A 13,784-nucleotide genomic window follows, 5' to 3' on the forward strand; every position below is an offset into this window, starting at 1 on the left:
CAATGAAGGACCTTTTTTTTTTTTTGAATGGTGGTGCACACATGTGTTCCACAGTGTGATGTAAAATGGATGTTAACTGTTTTAGGCTTGGTGTTACAGCAGCTATCTTGTAGAAATGGGGTTGTCTTTTACTGTTATTACATTTTCACCTTGATTGATCAAAGGGTGGTTACCCTAGACTTTAGGTTGTCCTGGGAGGTGTGTCTTTTAGTATGATTATGTATTAATGTTTGCCCAGACCTTGAGAACAGTTTGTCATGTTTACTTCTCAGATTTCACCAACATGTTTCCTTAAGTTGACCATAGTAGGTAGGCCTCATTTAGGCCCTTTGTTGTTTTTTCATTAGAAGTTGAAACACATTTAGTTCTTAAGTTGTCCGAAGTAGGTAGGCCCCATTTAGGCCCCTTGCTGTTTTCATTCAACACATAAATCCCTACATCACTAGACTTCACCAGTTATCACTAGAAGTTGAGGCACATTTAGTTTGAGGATGCTTTGGTTAGTTTCTGTTGTTATCAGATCCAATCTCAGATATGTTTTAGCATTCGAATCAAGGGTGCTTTGATTTGTTTTCAGTTGGTTGTTAGATTTGTATTCCCTACAATTGAGTTTCAGGTAGATTTCCTTAAGTTGTCATTCTTTTTAGAGAGTTTTTTAGTTTTTGATTTGTTGATAGATTGTGTTGATGTTTGTTTATATGGATGTTGTTGTTTATAGATGTTCGCAAGATAAGGATCTAAGGGTGGAATGTAATGGCAGAGTTTTTGGCTCTATTTAGCAGTGATATAGATCTTAGTCTTGCTCACATCTAGGATAGGTATTCTTAGCCTGTGTTGGCCCTTTTAAGCCCTTTCTTCCAGACCTAGAAGAGGATAGCTGCTTAATATGATGATAGATCCCTTATTCTTGACTCTAACCTGTCTATTGCCTATTGGCTTTGACATACTAGACACATTGGTATGGTTTATGTAGGTATTCTGACAGAGCTAAGGGGTATTTCATTCCTTTCAGGCCTACAGGCCTAAAACTAGAGGGACTCCATCTTGATGGAGCTGAGAGGCTTTTTAGAGTAAAGGTAAAGTTTATAGTTAAAGCTGTTGTTCGCCCTAAGCGAACCGGAGAGAACCGGCCAGAGCTGAATCTAATCAGGAATTGTTCCCGGGCTCAGGTCTCTAGACGAAAAAAGCAGACTGGTCACTGTGGGAGCGTCTAGCGCAAGGAGCCTGGTGCATGGGATTGGTGGGAGGAAGCTGCTGGCTGGAACTTTCCATGAGGAAACAGCATTCTATATCAGTGAAGTGCAGAGGCGGAGTCAGTCAGTCGTGTTGAGGTGGAGGAGTGGTAAGCAGTCGAGTGGAGTTGGCAGAGAGAGAGGGTTCAAGCTGGAGAGAGCTGAGTTGAATAGTGAGCTGGAACTGAAGGAAGCAGTCAGAAGCAGTTACTTATCAGGAGGAGGTGTGAATAGCTGGAGTCTGAAGTAATGCCTTTTAGAAGAGACGGAGGAGAGATCGTGGACTAACCTGTGGGAGCAGCTGGAGTTATTTGGACATTGGCGCAGAGACAGAGTGAACAAGCTAGTGGAATGAAAAGCATTAGAGCGGCAGGAACCATTAGATTGAAGCTGGAAGGTGGAGACAGTTCGTGGGGGAGAGGAGTCCAGTGCAAAGTGATCAGCGCAGAGGTGTATCCAAGAGTGCAGGAGAGAGAGAGAGTCTGAGATGAGCCAAGGCACAGACGAGAGAGGAACCCAGATGACAGCTAGAGCAAGACTTCACACTCCCAAGGTGAATTTGTTCCTTAATCTTGTTCTTATTCCCTAAGCTATTGTATGTTTAATCCTTTTTCTTTCAGCGGTGTGTCAAAGTTACTGCTAGTTATAGAGACCCCATAGTTTTGTATATGTGTACTTTAATATTGTTCTAATAAAACCCCCAGTTTGTAGCAAACTACAATGTGCCTTGTATTCTTGTTCAATCCAGGTAAATGTATCTCCTAGGTGGTTATTATTTTTATGAATGGATGAGTAACCCCAATCAGGTAAGTGGTGATCACATAAATAGGGAGCGAGTGGACCTATGATGCCAAGAATAAGAGGTACATTATATTAATTGGCTAACTCCTAATATTGTAGTAGCAAGCCCTTAGTGAATAGGGAGAGAGAGACTTCCCAACATATAACTGAAGGTGTTCATAGGAATGTGGTCGTCGTTGATATACGGCGTTAGTGAGAGCGCTGGGGTGGATGACCAGCGTGGATACCCACAGGATTGTGGCTTGTGTAAGTGAGATCGTCAGGGGGGATACTGGCGTGTAGGTTTGCCGGATTGTAAACCGTTTGGAAAAGAGAGCATTGGGTTCTGCAGGCCCATGTGTAGACGCACCGGATTGTGTGTCATATCTGCCCTGGGGTAGATTAGTCTGAGTCTGAGTGGCCGCGAGACTATAAGGTATCCTTAGTAATCAGTGAGTATTCTTAGTATCCCTATAGATTTAGTGGTGTTTCTAATAATATGAGCTTGTATATTGCGAGTTCCCCATCCTCAGGTAGGTACCCAGGTGCCTGGATAGATGGTCCTGAGGAGGGATGTGGTTACGTTCTGGCTGGGTTGGAGGGGCCCCTAGGGGCTGATCCCATCTAATCAGAAAACCCGACCATTACACCAGGTCTGCCTGGCGTCCAGGAAACTCTGTAGGCAGCGTGACAGTGTGCTCTGGGAGATCCCCCCTGCAACTGCAACTATCCCCTGGAAGCTTCCGGATGCCAGGAGGTGCAGGCAGCACAGGACCTGGACATGAGTGGGCATGGCATTGGTCCTCCTTGTTGGTTGCTGCATCAGGGGGTCAAGGTCTCGGATGAGCTTGGTTATCATTGCCCCATTCAGCCTGTATTTGGAGTATATCTCCTCTTCAGTCTGGCCCAGGAGTGTTATCCACAGCCGGAAGATGCGCTCCTGGATCTGCGTTGGTTCCCGGCTGCAGCCTGGAGCCTCAGCCGCCTTGCCAAGATGTATAGACCTGAAAAAACAACACACCTGCCTGTGCTGAGCAGTTATTTTCTAAACAATAATTATTGAAATGTGCATGAAAAATAAGCATGAACACTTGCTTTAGGAATAGCAACGTTTGTTTTAATTCTTTGCAGACTATTTTGCTTTTTAGTCTTTCTTTGTTTTTTTTAAAGGCATGAGAATACAAAAATTGTGAAGAAAAATATTATACATTTATATACAAACAGGAAAAAACAAGCTTTGGTATGTACATAATTCACCCAAACTCACATTCAACACATTCTTGGCCATCCAGTCATACAAAAACACATACATACTGGTCCCATTGTCATAACACAGTTGTGAAAATACAAAGAAAATAACATTTGCTGATTTCAAACGTTAATCAAACTTTTTTTCACAGTTCTTTGAAAAAAATGATCTTTCAATTAAATGACATATCCTTATAGAAAATAATGACACGGGACCGGGTCAGGTCGACGCGTTTCGAACCCTATCGTTCCAAGGGTTCTCTTCAGGACCACAGTTTTACTCAACAAGTGGGTCAAGGCTCCTCAAGTAGTATAGGGAGACAGATGTATTCCCAGCAAAGGGGGAGCGAAGAAGTGCTTAAATGCAGCGCGTGTCTGCTCAACAGATGCTTGCAAAATGGGTTACGCTCGGTCCGCGTAGTGTGTGGATCCGGCGTCCCGTGAAAAGGTTTTCCAAAAGTCAAAACGGTAATTCAAAAGTCCTCGCTCCTCACCCTGCAGTCACTAGCAGGTTACTCGTATATGTATATGTACATGTAGATGTATAGACCTGGCATTGTGAATGTCCTCATGCTCCTAATGTGTCTCCTTAAGTGTGTTTGTTTTGGTCCGCACATTTTTCCTGTTTCAAATTAATTCTTTATTTTTTTCAAATCGAACTTCATGGTTACCACCTGGTTTGACTTTTCCTTAAATTGTGACTCGCATTTAGCGATTTTGTTTTGTTCGCAATTTGCGATGTTTGATGAATTGATTTTGCGATTTATTTGCAAATTCGCAAATTAATTCGCAGAATTAGTGGAAATTCGCGGTTACTGATTCGCTATGGGGGTTCCACATTGATTCTGCGAACTTATGTTTGCAAATTCGCAATTTACTGTTATTTTGCTTGGTGAATTGCGGGAGACGTAATTGCGATCGCAATAGCTGTTTCGCAGCTATTGCGAGCGCAATTTAGGTTGATGAATCTAGGCCTAAGATCGTTCACATGATGTAAGGGCTCCGTACTTACAAACTATTTAATTGGCAATGGCAATTTATTTGTTTGCTTATTTTCCGATGACGGCAAATAAGCTTTTACTACTTCAGGTAGCATAGTGAGAGGTTATGATTAATAAACGTAACTTACTTTTACAAAATCGCCTGTCAGAACTTTGATACAATATTGAGTCCGTAACAGGTCAGAGAGCCCTCCACCTTTCGATCTAAAGCGAAAGCTGGTTTTACTTGCAAAAGACAGCTCAAGTTATAGCAGAAATCCATATACCCACTCCAGGAATAGTGAGATTGCGCAAGTTCAATACTGGAAGTTGATCAATAATTTCTTGCGATAAAGTTATTTAAGAAAGTTGCAAGTGGCAGTCAATTCTCATGTGGATAGCAATGCCTCACCACAAGCACTGAGCCACAGGACCAGTTTCCTTTTCAGCACCCATGGCTGTTATCCTCAAGCATGAGGCAACATCAATATAATAAATATTATATTATCCTGTGGGGGTGGGGGGGGCTGGTCATTTTTTAAATCACGCATAACCAACCAAAAACAGAACAGTATCCCTCGGTAGTGAACATTTGCAGCAGGTGAATGGTTCCCTTACTAGGTTTTATCACTTATACATCAGGCATGTGTATTACAACAGTTGGGAACAACAGTGCAAATCTCTGTCTCTGCCATTTCAGCATTTGAGCAGAAGTGATAAACTTGTTATTCTACACATAGGAAGTCCACTTTCTCGTAATCTGTGTGGTATCCAAGTTGAACAGCTTTATTCGGTCACGCGACCATAAAAGCATTAGGAAATCACAGTGAACAAATTAAAAATATCTTATTACAGTACATCCATTAACATTGCAGTAAAACGAATGAAAGCATCTTATTACAGTTCATCCACATCACAGTGAGGCAATACATTCTTTTTAAAAGGACTATATCCCCCTGTTGAGAATAGTGCTTGAATAGAGTGTCGTACCCCGTTTGAAAATAGATCCATTTTAAACATGGACATTTTTAAAATGCTAACATTCGTCGATTACTAGCATATTTCCTTCTCAGTTTTCAATTCTTGTGTATTAAAATTAATTCAAGACTGCACAGCAAATCAGTGTGGCATGATCACCAGCCTGATGATGGTTCTTATTCCTTCAGTTATGGATCTCAGGTACAGACAGCACTGGTACCTTTGAAAATGGGATGGAAAACTATGCCTTGATCATGTGCAGAACTAGATGAGAGAAAGTTGCCTGTGCCTGCCTGGAGTCATGTATAAGATCTTAATCATGAGATTCTCACCTGAGCCCTCATGGCACCAGGGACATCAAAGAAAACCAACACCCGTGAATTATTTTCAATGGAATTATTTCATGTAATTCTCAAATCAACTCTGTATTCAAGGATATTAGCATGTCACTTTCTGTGGTCTGGAAAAGTCATACAAACCTCTGTAAACATGGACTTGGCCCTGAAAGCCCTCTGCTGGTTGCCAGTGAAATCTATACTACTATTATAAAGGAAGAACTTTGAGGCTTTGAGGCGGGTAAACTCGGGAACCACAGCGCCAATCCACACACCTGATACATTGTTGGAATCCTCAGGGTGTGCAGATGGACATAGGCTATATAAATTTAAAAAATACGTTATATTTAAAAAATTTACATTTAAAAAAAAGTAGTCCCCTCGAAGTAGCGCCAGCCACGACCTGCGTGCTGACGTCGTCCAGGAGCGCGAGGAACGCTAGGAGGAGCGGCGGACATGGCGTGGGGGAGGAGCACTGACGAGTGGCACACAGGCGGTGAGCAGCAGCGGACCGGCGGAGCTGCGAGGAGCACTGAACTGAGGAGCGGCGGCTGAGGTAAGGCTCCGGGGGACAATGTCGGGGCAGGCGGGGGTCGGGGCAGGCGGGGGATGGGGAGTTACAACAAAAAGGCTCCGGTGGACAATGTCAGGGCAGACGGGGGTCGGGACAGGCGGGTGACCCTCTGGCATAATTGTGCTCAAGCTCCCGACTCCCGCCGGCCGCTCCATACTCTGTGAACTCCTACTCTTATCCCTGCAACCTCTGCTCATCCTCACCTCCCTGCAAACAGAGCGCCAGAGCCCCACTTACCCTGAAAGCTCCCCAGTGCTTCAGGCGCTGCTGCTGGCCACCACTGCAACACTGGGCCTCTGGCATAATTGTGTGAGATAAGCCTCTGGAGGACAATGTCAGGGCAGGCGGGGGTCGGGGCAGCCGGGGGACGGGGCGGACGGGGGCCCGGGCTGATGGCCAATGTCGGGGCAGGCGGGGGTCGGGGAAGCCTGATTGCTCCCGGACAAGGTCGGGACGGGCTGCTAGTTCAGAATAAAGTTACAAATATCGTGCATCGTTCAAAGACACCTACATGAAAGGTTCTGCATAGCAGGAAAGCTGGTATCCATAACTTTCCTATGTGATCAGCCATATTTCACCGGAGAGTCACAAATGCCCCTCAAAGAACAAATGCATCAGTCATTCTCTGCTGGCCAAGCTACAAACTCTGGAACACCCTTGACAAATGCCTGCAGCCTGAGTCAGACTTTCTATCATTAAGGAAACTCACAAACACAGAACTCCTCAGACCCTCATCTGACTAACAAAACAGCCTTGAATCTCTGAAAGAAAAAACCCTGAATAAGAAATTTGTCTTGCAGCCGAATGGTTTCTAATGGTAAGCAGGAACTTACTCGGATCTGCTCTGTAGATGCAAGTGCTCTGAACAACCCTTAGCTCACAAGTGGCTGCTTACAAAACACGTTTGGACAGATTTATGAAGACTTTTTGCAGTCACAAAAGGTCTGATTCACAGAATCTGGACATCTGCAACCACAAAGTCTTTTTTTTATGTATGAAACCAAAATTTCGATTCAATAACACATGACTGAATTGCAATTTGGGTTTGTGACCAAATACTGAATTGATATTTGGAAGGAGTGTGTGTAGAGCGCCCCTTCCAAATATCAATTTGGAATGCGATGTGTTATTGTTTTGAAACGATTACCAGCCGCCAAACATTAATATTTTTACCAACTATACAAATGTAGTGGTAAACCATTCATAAATGGGAAGGGGTCTCCAAGAGAACTATTCCAGCTTTTGGATGTTGAGATTTTTTTTTTTAGGAAGGCAGTGGTCCCATTTAATGACTTTATTCTCAATCAGTCTCCGCCTGGCAACTGTGCGTATTATTGGGTTCTTCAATCCTCATTCCAGATCGTAATCGGTTCCCCTCTTGTTTGCATCTTTATTGTTTTCTCGTTTTCCTGTGGGTAGCTTCCTTAGGTAAAACTCATTGTACTACTGCTATTGCTACTTATCGTATGCTCTACCTCTTTCAGCTCCTTTTGCAACTCTGGAGTCTTCAAATTTAGGCTGTTGTTCACGCTTCCCATTAACCATCAGGTGGTGAGTGCACATTGCTTGCTGAATGTGTGATTGAGTCGATAACTTGTCAATTTCAAAACTGTACAGAACTTGAATGCTGAAGCAAGCTGGACTTTTTGCAGATGTCCCCCTCACTTTTTGCCCCCATTTGAAGTACTAGAGGCTGGTTTTCGACTCTTGACAGTGCACTGAAGCCGGCTAGCCAGGCTCCAGTGCCTGTGTTCCCTCCCTACAACAAAACACATGCTCATTTGTAACCCAATTGGCAAGGACTTTAGCACCCTTGTAAGTCGCTGCTAAATGGTACCTATGGTACCAAGGGCATGGCTATTAAGGAGGGTCCCTATGGACTGCAGCATGTATTATGCCTCCCAAAGGGACCCTCACGAAAACTGCATGCAGACTGCCACTGCAGGATGCATGAAAGGGCGCAAGCCCTTCTGAAAACACAACATTGCACACTCCCTGTGTGCAATGCCCACACACCGCATGTATTATATGTAAGTCACCCCTACAGAAGGCCTTAAGAGCCCCAAGGTAGGGTGCATTATAATGCAAGTGCGGGCATATCTGCACGAGCAGATATGCTCCTGTGACGCCTCGTGACATTGCTAGAGCATTGCAAGTGATCAGGCAGCCATGTTAAAGGTATGTACTGGGTACTGCTCATTACGAGTTACCCAGCATAATAGCTGCACTGAAAATAATGGTGTTTGGTATCAAACACCTCATCTCAATAAATCTATACTGATGCCAGTATCAGATTTATTGTGACATGCACCCAGGGGGTACCTTAGAGGTGCCCCCTGAAAACCAACTAGTCCTCTAGTATGCTGGCTAACTGGTATCATACAGCCTGCCACCACAGAAAAGTTTCTGACCCCCTGTAGGTGAGAGCCCATGCTCTCAGAGGCCAGAAACAATGCCTGCTCTGGAGGATGGTGTTCACACCTCCTCTCGTTAGGATGGATAGTGATTTAGCAAATCAAGGCCAGAGGCTTCAACGCCTCTGCTGCCTTTGAAATGCAATCCTGGCTTCCCCCAGTCCTGAGGTATGCCTGCCCTGAGGCCCCTTTGGCATAAGATCACTGAATTGTGGCACGAGTGTCCCATGCCACAGAAGAGTTGCACAGCTGTATGCACATTTGAGATATGTAATCACTCGTACTCCTTAGTATTGTCAAAGTTCATCCAAATTTTATTCTCTTATTTTAACCATTTTTAATCCGTCACGTCGAAGAAAAGAAGTCCGATATTTTTCCGCATTTAAATTGCTCAAGAATTGCCCATCCGGGCCTATTCACTGGCATGTAAATAAACTCCATTCCATTCAGTACACTTTGTTGTCACCCAATGCATTTCGGTTTTTGTATAAACCTTCCTCAGGGGTATCTAAAAACAATTTCAAAATGATCATCAAACCCATGCATAATGCTCTGCGAAACAGAAAAAAACAGAAAAAAGAAACCGTTACTTGTTGCACCTCCCCAACATATTTTTATAACATTCTAATCAACACCACAAATCGTGCCCATCTTAAAGGCTATATCCCATATTCTTTACAAGGTCACTCTTAAACATCCTACTTATATGAAACAAAGTTTTAACTCCCATTCATTACCGTCCTCCCCAAATCCATCATTCCTCTAATACATCCCCGTAGTGCGTCTCCCATATCCGACCTCCTCATGTGTGAACTGATCTTCATGTCACTGGTAATCAAACTTATGATCCCACCTTCGTTTTACCCCTTAGTTATACGGCCTGTCTCACTCAGTCCCCAACACTCCCCGTATGTACCTGCAATCTTCGTGTGGTTATTAACGACCTGTATAGCCATCGAGCTCAAAAACCGAAATGCATTGGGTGACAACAAAGTGTACTGAATGGAATGGAGTTTATTTACATGCCAGTGAATAGGCCCGGATGTGCAATTCTTGAGCAATTTAAACGCGGAAAAATATCGGACTTCATTTCTTCGACGTGATGGATTAAAAATGGTTAAAATAAGAGAATAAAATTTGGATGAACTTTGTCAATACTAAGGAGTACGAGTGATTACATATCTCAAATGTGCATACAGCTGTGCAACTCTTCTGTGGCACGGGACACGCGTGCCACAATTCAGTGATGTTATATTAACTTTGCGCAAAGGAACGGGGCGCAGAAAGAGTGCATGCACGCTAAACTTGACTAAAACGGACAAACACTAAATTAAGGCAAACTAGAGGGTGTGCTTCAGACTTTTTTCAGATTGATTATATTACATGCCACCCTTTGGCATAAGAGCATATGGGAAAATAAGATAGTCAGTAGGCGTGTTTCACTTACAGGCTAGGGACAACCCTATGGTGGGCCACCTGAAGTGGTCAGCTGAGAAAGGTTTCCACCATTTTGTATTTGGTGAAACTAGAAATTCTGGGTCAGGAATATAAAAAACTCTCCACAGGAAGTGGTCATTTAGGGGGTGTAGTCACCCCAGGATAAGTAGCCTATTGGCTACTACCCTACACTCCCCTAAATCCCCCTAAATTCAATATTTAGGGGTCTCCCTGACACCAGGAACTTAGATTTGTCTTCTAAGAACGAAAGAAAGGACAAAGTAGAGCGGAAGTCATGAGAACAGAAGTCCTGCACTGAGATTGGTGCCAAACCCTGCTTGGCTTCTTGCACTGTGATAATCACAAAGACCGACTCATCCAGAAGCTGAGCAGCCTCCCCAAACCCTTCGAGGACTGTTACCCCCCTTCAACAACCAAGAAGCATCTCCCTTCGGGTGGCGGAGCCATCCCCAGCATCTACAGGCACGACTGCATTGACCAAGTACCTCGTCTTTCTTGCCATCAGGCCCACAGAGGGAGCAACTTGCCAGGAAGAGGTTGTTGTGAGTACCGAAGGCCAGTCCCATCTTCTTCACCAAGTCTCAAAATGTTGACCCTTCCTGGAGCCTCTCAGCACCTATCACCTGAGTACTGGAACCCTTCCATCGACCAAGGCTTGTTGTGTGTCCAGTCCAGACACCACCGGCCTGCCATTGATGGACTTAAGGATCCATGATGCCTTTGTCAAGAGTGGCCCTGCTGCCCTGTTTTCCCTCCCTCTCAAGGTCACCAAAGTCAAGTGAGAACCTCTAATTACAGTGACCCGCCGGACAAAACACCTCTGCACCAGAGACCCCCAGCCCAAGTTCACATAAACCAACTGTGCTCCAGAGACCCTCAAGAGCCGAGCACCGGGGGGCGTGGCCAGGCGCCGTCTGAAATGGTCGCCTAACTCTGAGCTCCCGCCGGGACCGTGAGTGTCCTCTGAAATCCGACCTCTATATCCTTGCTGGGGCGTACTGCCGACGGCGCCCCAGCTTCCTCAGGCAAGTGCCGACAGCATCGCTTTTGCAGAGGAGCCCCGGGACCCCCAGGAACGCAGCACCGCGGCCGGAGCCCCAGCGGCCTGCCCCTGTGAGGGTGTGGAACTCGAGCGCCGCTAGCCGCCAAAATCGAGGCCCAGGACTGTGGCCTATGCTGAGAGTGGGGCCGGCGTGCGGCGGCGGCGCTGGTGCAGGTGGCGCCTTGAAGTGAAGTGAGTGCGGCGCCGAGACAGCGGCACATCTGGAGGGGGCGACACACGCAAAACGGCGCATAGGGCTCCACACCACTGAAGGGTCCAAAGGAAGTGCCGGGACCCGGCAGCCGCCAAAATCGAGGACCAGGACTGCGGCCTACATAAAGAGCGGGGCTGACGTGCGGCAGTGCTGGCGCGGCCGGAACCTGCATGGTGAGTCTGGACATTGAGATCGGCTGACTGAAAGGGGGCGCAGTGCCTGCAGCGAGGGCAGGAAGCTGGCAGTGGCCTGGGGATTCGAGGACAGGGCTAAGACTCACCGCTACTCCCGCGGGGAGGCCATAGGACTCAGTACAGGCCGTGTCCCAAGATTGTCCGGTCCCCACAGCCAGTGAGCGGAGTGGCGGAACCCCCTGCTGATATATACGGACTTTAACTTAGGGCCGACTGACCCCGACGGGTCTCCTGGTGGCGAGAGGCGGAGTAGGCCGCATTCAGAGGAAGACGAGGGCCCGAAACGCCGGTGGGTGCTGCTGATCGCCGTAGCGCGGACATTTTAAGACACTGTGTGCCCTGCCCGCGTGACTTGGACACCAAGCGCGGCGGGACAACAGTGGTTAGGCCAGGGCCTGGAATTGCGCCAGTGAGGGGGGTGAGGCAAGGTAGTCGCTGACCAACCTACGGACTGAACTCTGAGCCAGCACAGGCCCGCAGAAGGTACTATCCCAGACAGGAGACGCGGACGTCTAACGCCAAAAGGCCCTGCTCCGTCATGCGGCCTAAAGGGGGAATGGTGACCCAAACCAACAAGCTGGACCAATATGCAGTGACAAGAATGCAACAGCAGTCCGCCGGGGCGGCAAAAGACAGTAAAGAACAGGCGGAACCGTCCCTGACTTCCATCATGACCGCAATCCGGACCCTGGGCGCCAACCTCGAGACAAAAATAGATAAGATCTCCATCGAGGTAAATTTGCTGCGCGAAGACTTGGGGAAAACCACAGAACTGTCCAAGACTAACGAAGGGAACATAAAGACTCTACAGGCCTCTGAAAAATGGCTGGAGGACAGAGTAAACAAGCTCGTTCACCAGCAGCGACGAAGCTCGAGGATCAGGAAGGGAGGGCCCGAAGGAGTAACATCCGCGTGGTAGGTGTACCGGAAGGACTGGAGGGGGACAGCACGGAGCTATTTCTGGAAGACCTAATCCTCCGCCACCTAAAGCCCAAGAGACTATCAAACATCTTCACCTTCGAACGGGTCCACCGAGCCCCGATCCACCAAGCCTAAACCGGGGGCCTCACCGAGAACGATCATCGCTAAAGTGCTAAACTATAGGGATCGAAACGCAATCCTCCAGGTCGCCAGGCAACAGGGAGACCTGCAGTACGAGGGGGCTACGGTCCGCTTCTTCCCGGACTTCACGTTGCAGGTCCAACAAGAACGGCGCTCCTTCCAAGGAGTCAAGGCGACGCTTCGTGAACGAGGGTTAAAGTATATGATGTTCTTCCCAGCTAAGTCAAAGAGGAATCCCTGGGTGTACATTGGACTGAATCTATTGTGAGCACTAAACGGTTTCTAACCACTCATACAGACATTCCTTATAGAGGTACAGACGAGAAATATTTAACCAAAATGAAATATTTAGATAAGGAGTTCCACACTAAAAGTAAACGTTTACAATCTTTTTAATATTTTATAGAAATAAAATTTCTTGTGACAAGAAAATGGATTAAAAACCAAAGTACAATTCTTTGGATAAGTACAATGAAATATCAATGAAGTATCAAAAGACAGTTAAAAACAATTCATAATACATGAAAAACATAATATCACATTTATAAGAGTAATAAAACAAAGGAGAAAAAGTCAATCAATACAGTTTTACAGAAAAAAGACACATAGATTATTTTCACAAACCCCCTCAACTTGTGGCCTTGATATTTTTTGCCACTACTCTTATAGATCCTCAGGTCTTTTCTTAGTGTTGTTGGTACAGTAGACAGTATCTATAATTTATGGATATCCGCTACCTCCTTGACCTTTATGGGATTCTAGTCAGAAAAAGCGTATAATTTATGGATATCCGCTACCTCCTTGACCTTTATGGGATTCTAGTCAGAAAAAGCGTCGACGCGTTTCGGTGTTATTGTACTTGATGTTGTAACACCTTCATCAGAACAGCCGTCTCTTTGGGGTCATCGGCTTCTATGCTTATATAAAAGTTATTTCCTTTAAGTGTATATAGATTCCCCTAGGGCATCCATCCTCAAGGAGACTTCTATGGGAAATTTTCATTAAGTTGCTTTTTCATTGAGTTGCTTTTGCTTGTGCCTTCGGGTTAGTGAACCTGCTCATGATAGGAGGGTCCTTCCTTTGTATGGGCAGACTATGATTCTCCCTCTCTTCTCGATGATTATGAACTCAAACAACGGGAAAAGTCTTTCTGTAGATAAAACGCTCTCATGAACGGGCATATGTCGTTTTCATTTATTCGACTTTTGAACAGGATATGTTCTGTCGGTTTGGCGTCCTGCGCTTTTGCCTCGTTCGTCTCCTATATCTTCCC

This window comes from Lissotriton vulgaris, chromosome 12 (genome assembly GCF_964263255.1).
Source record: "Lissotriton vulgaris chromosome 12, aLisVul1.2, whole genome shotgun sequence".
NCBI lineage: Eukaryota > Metazoa > Chordata > Amphibia > Caudata > Salamandridae > Lissotriton > Lissotriton vulgaris.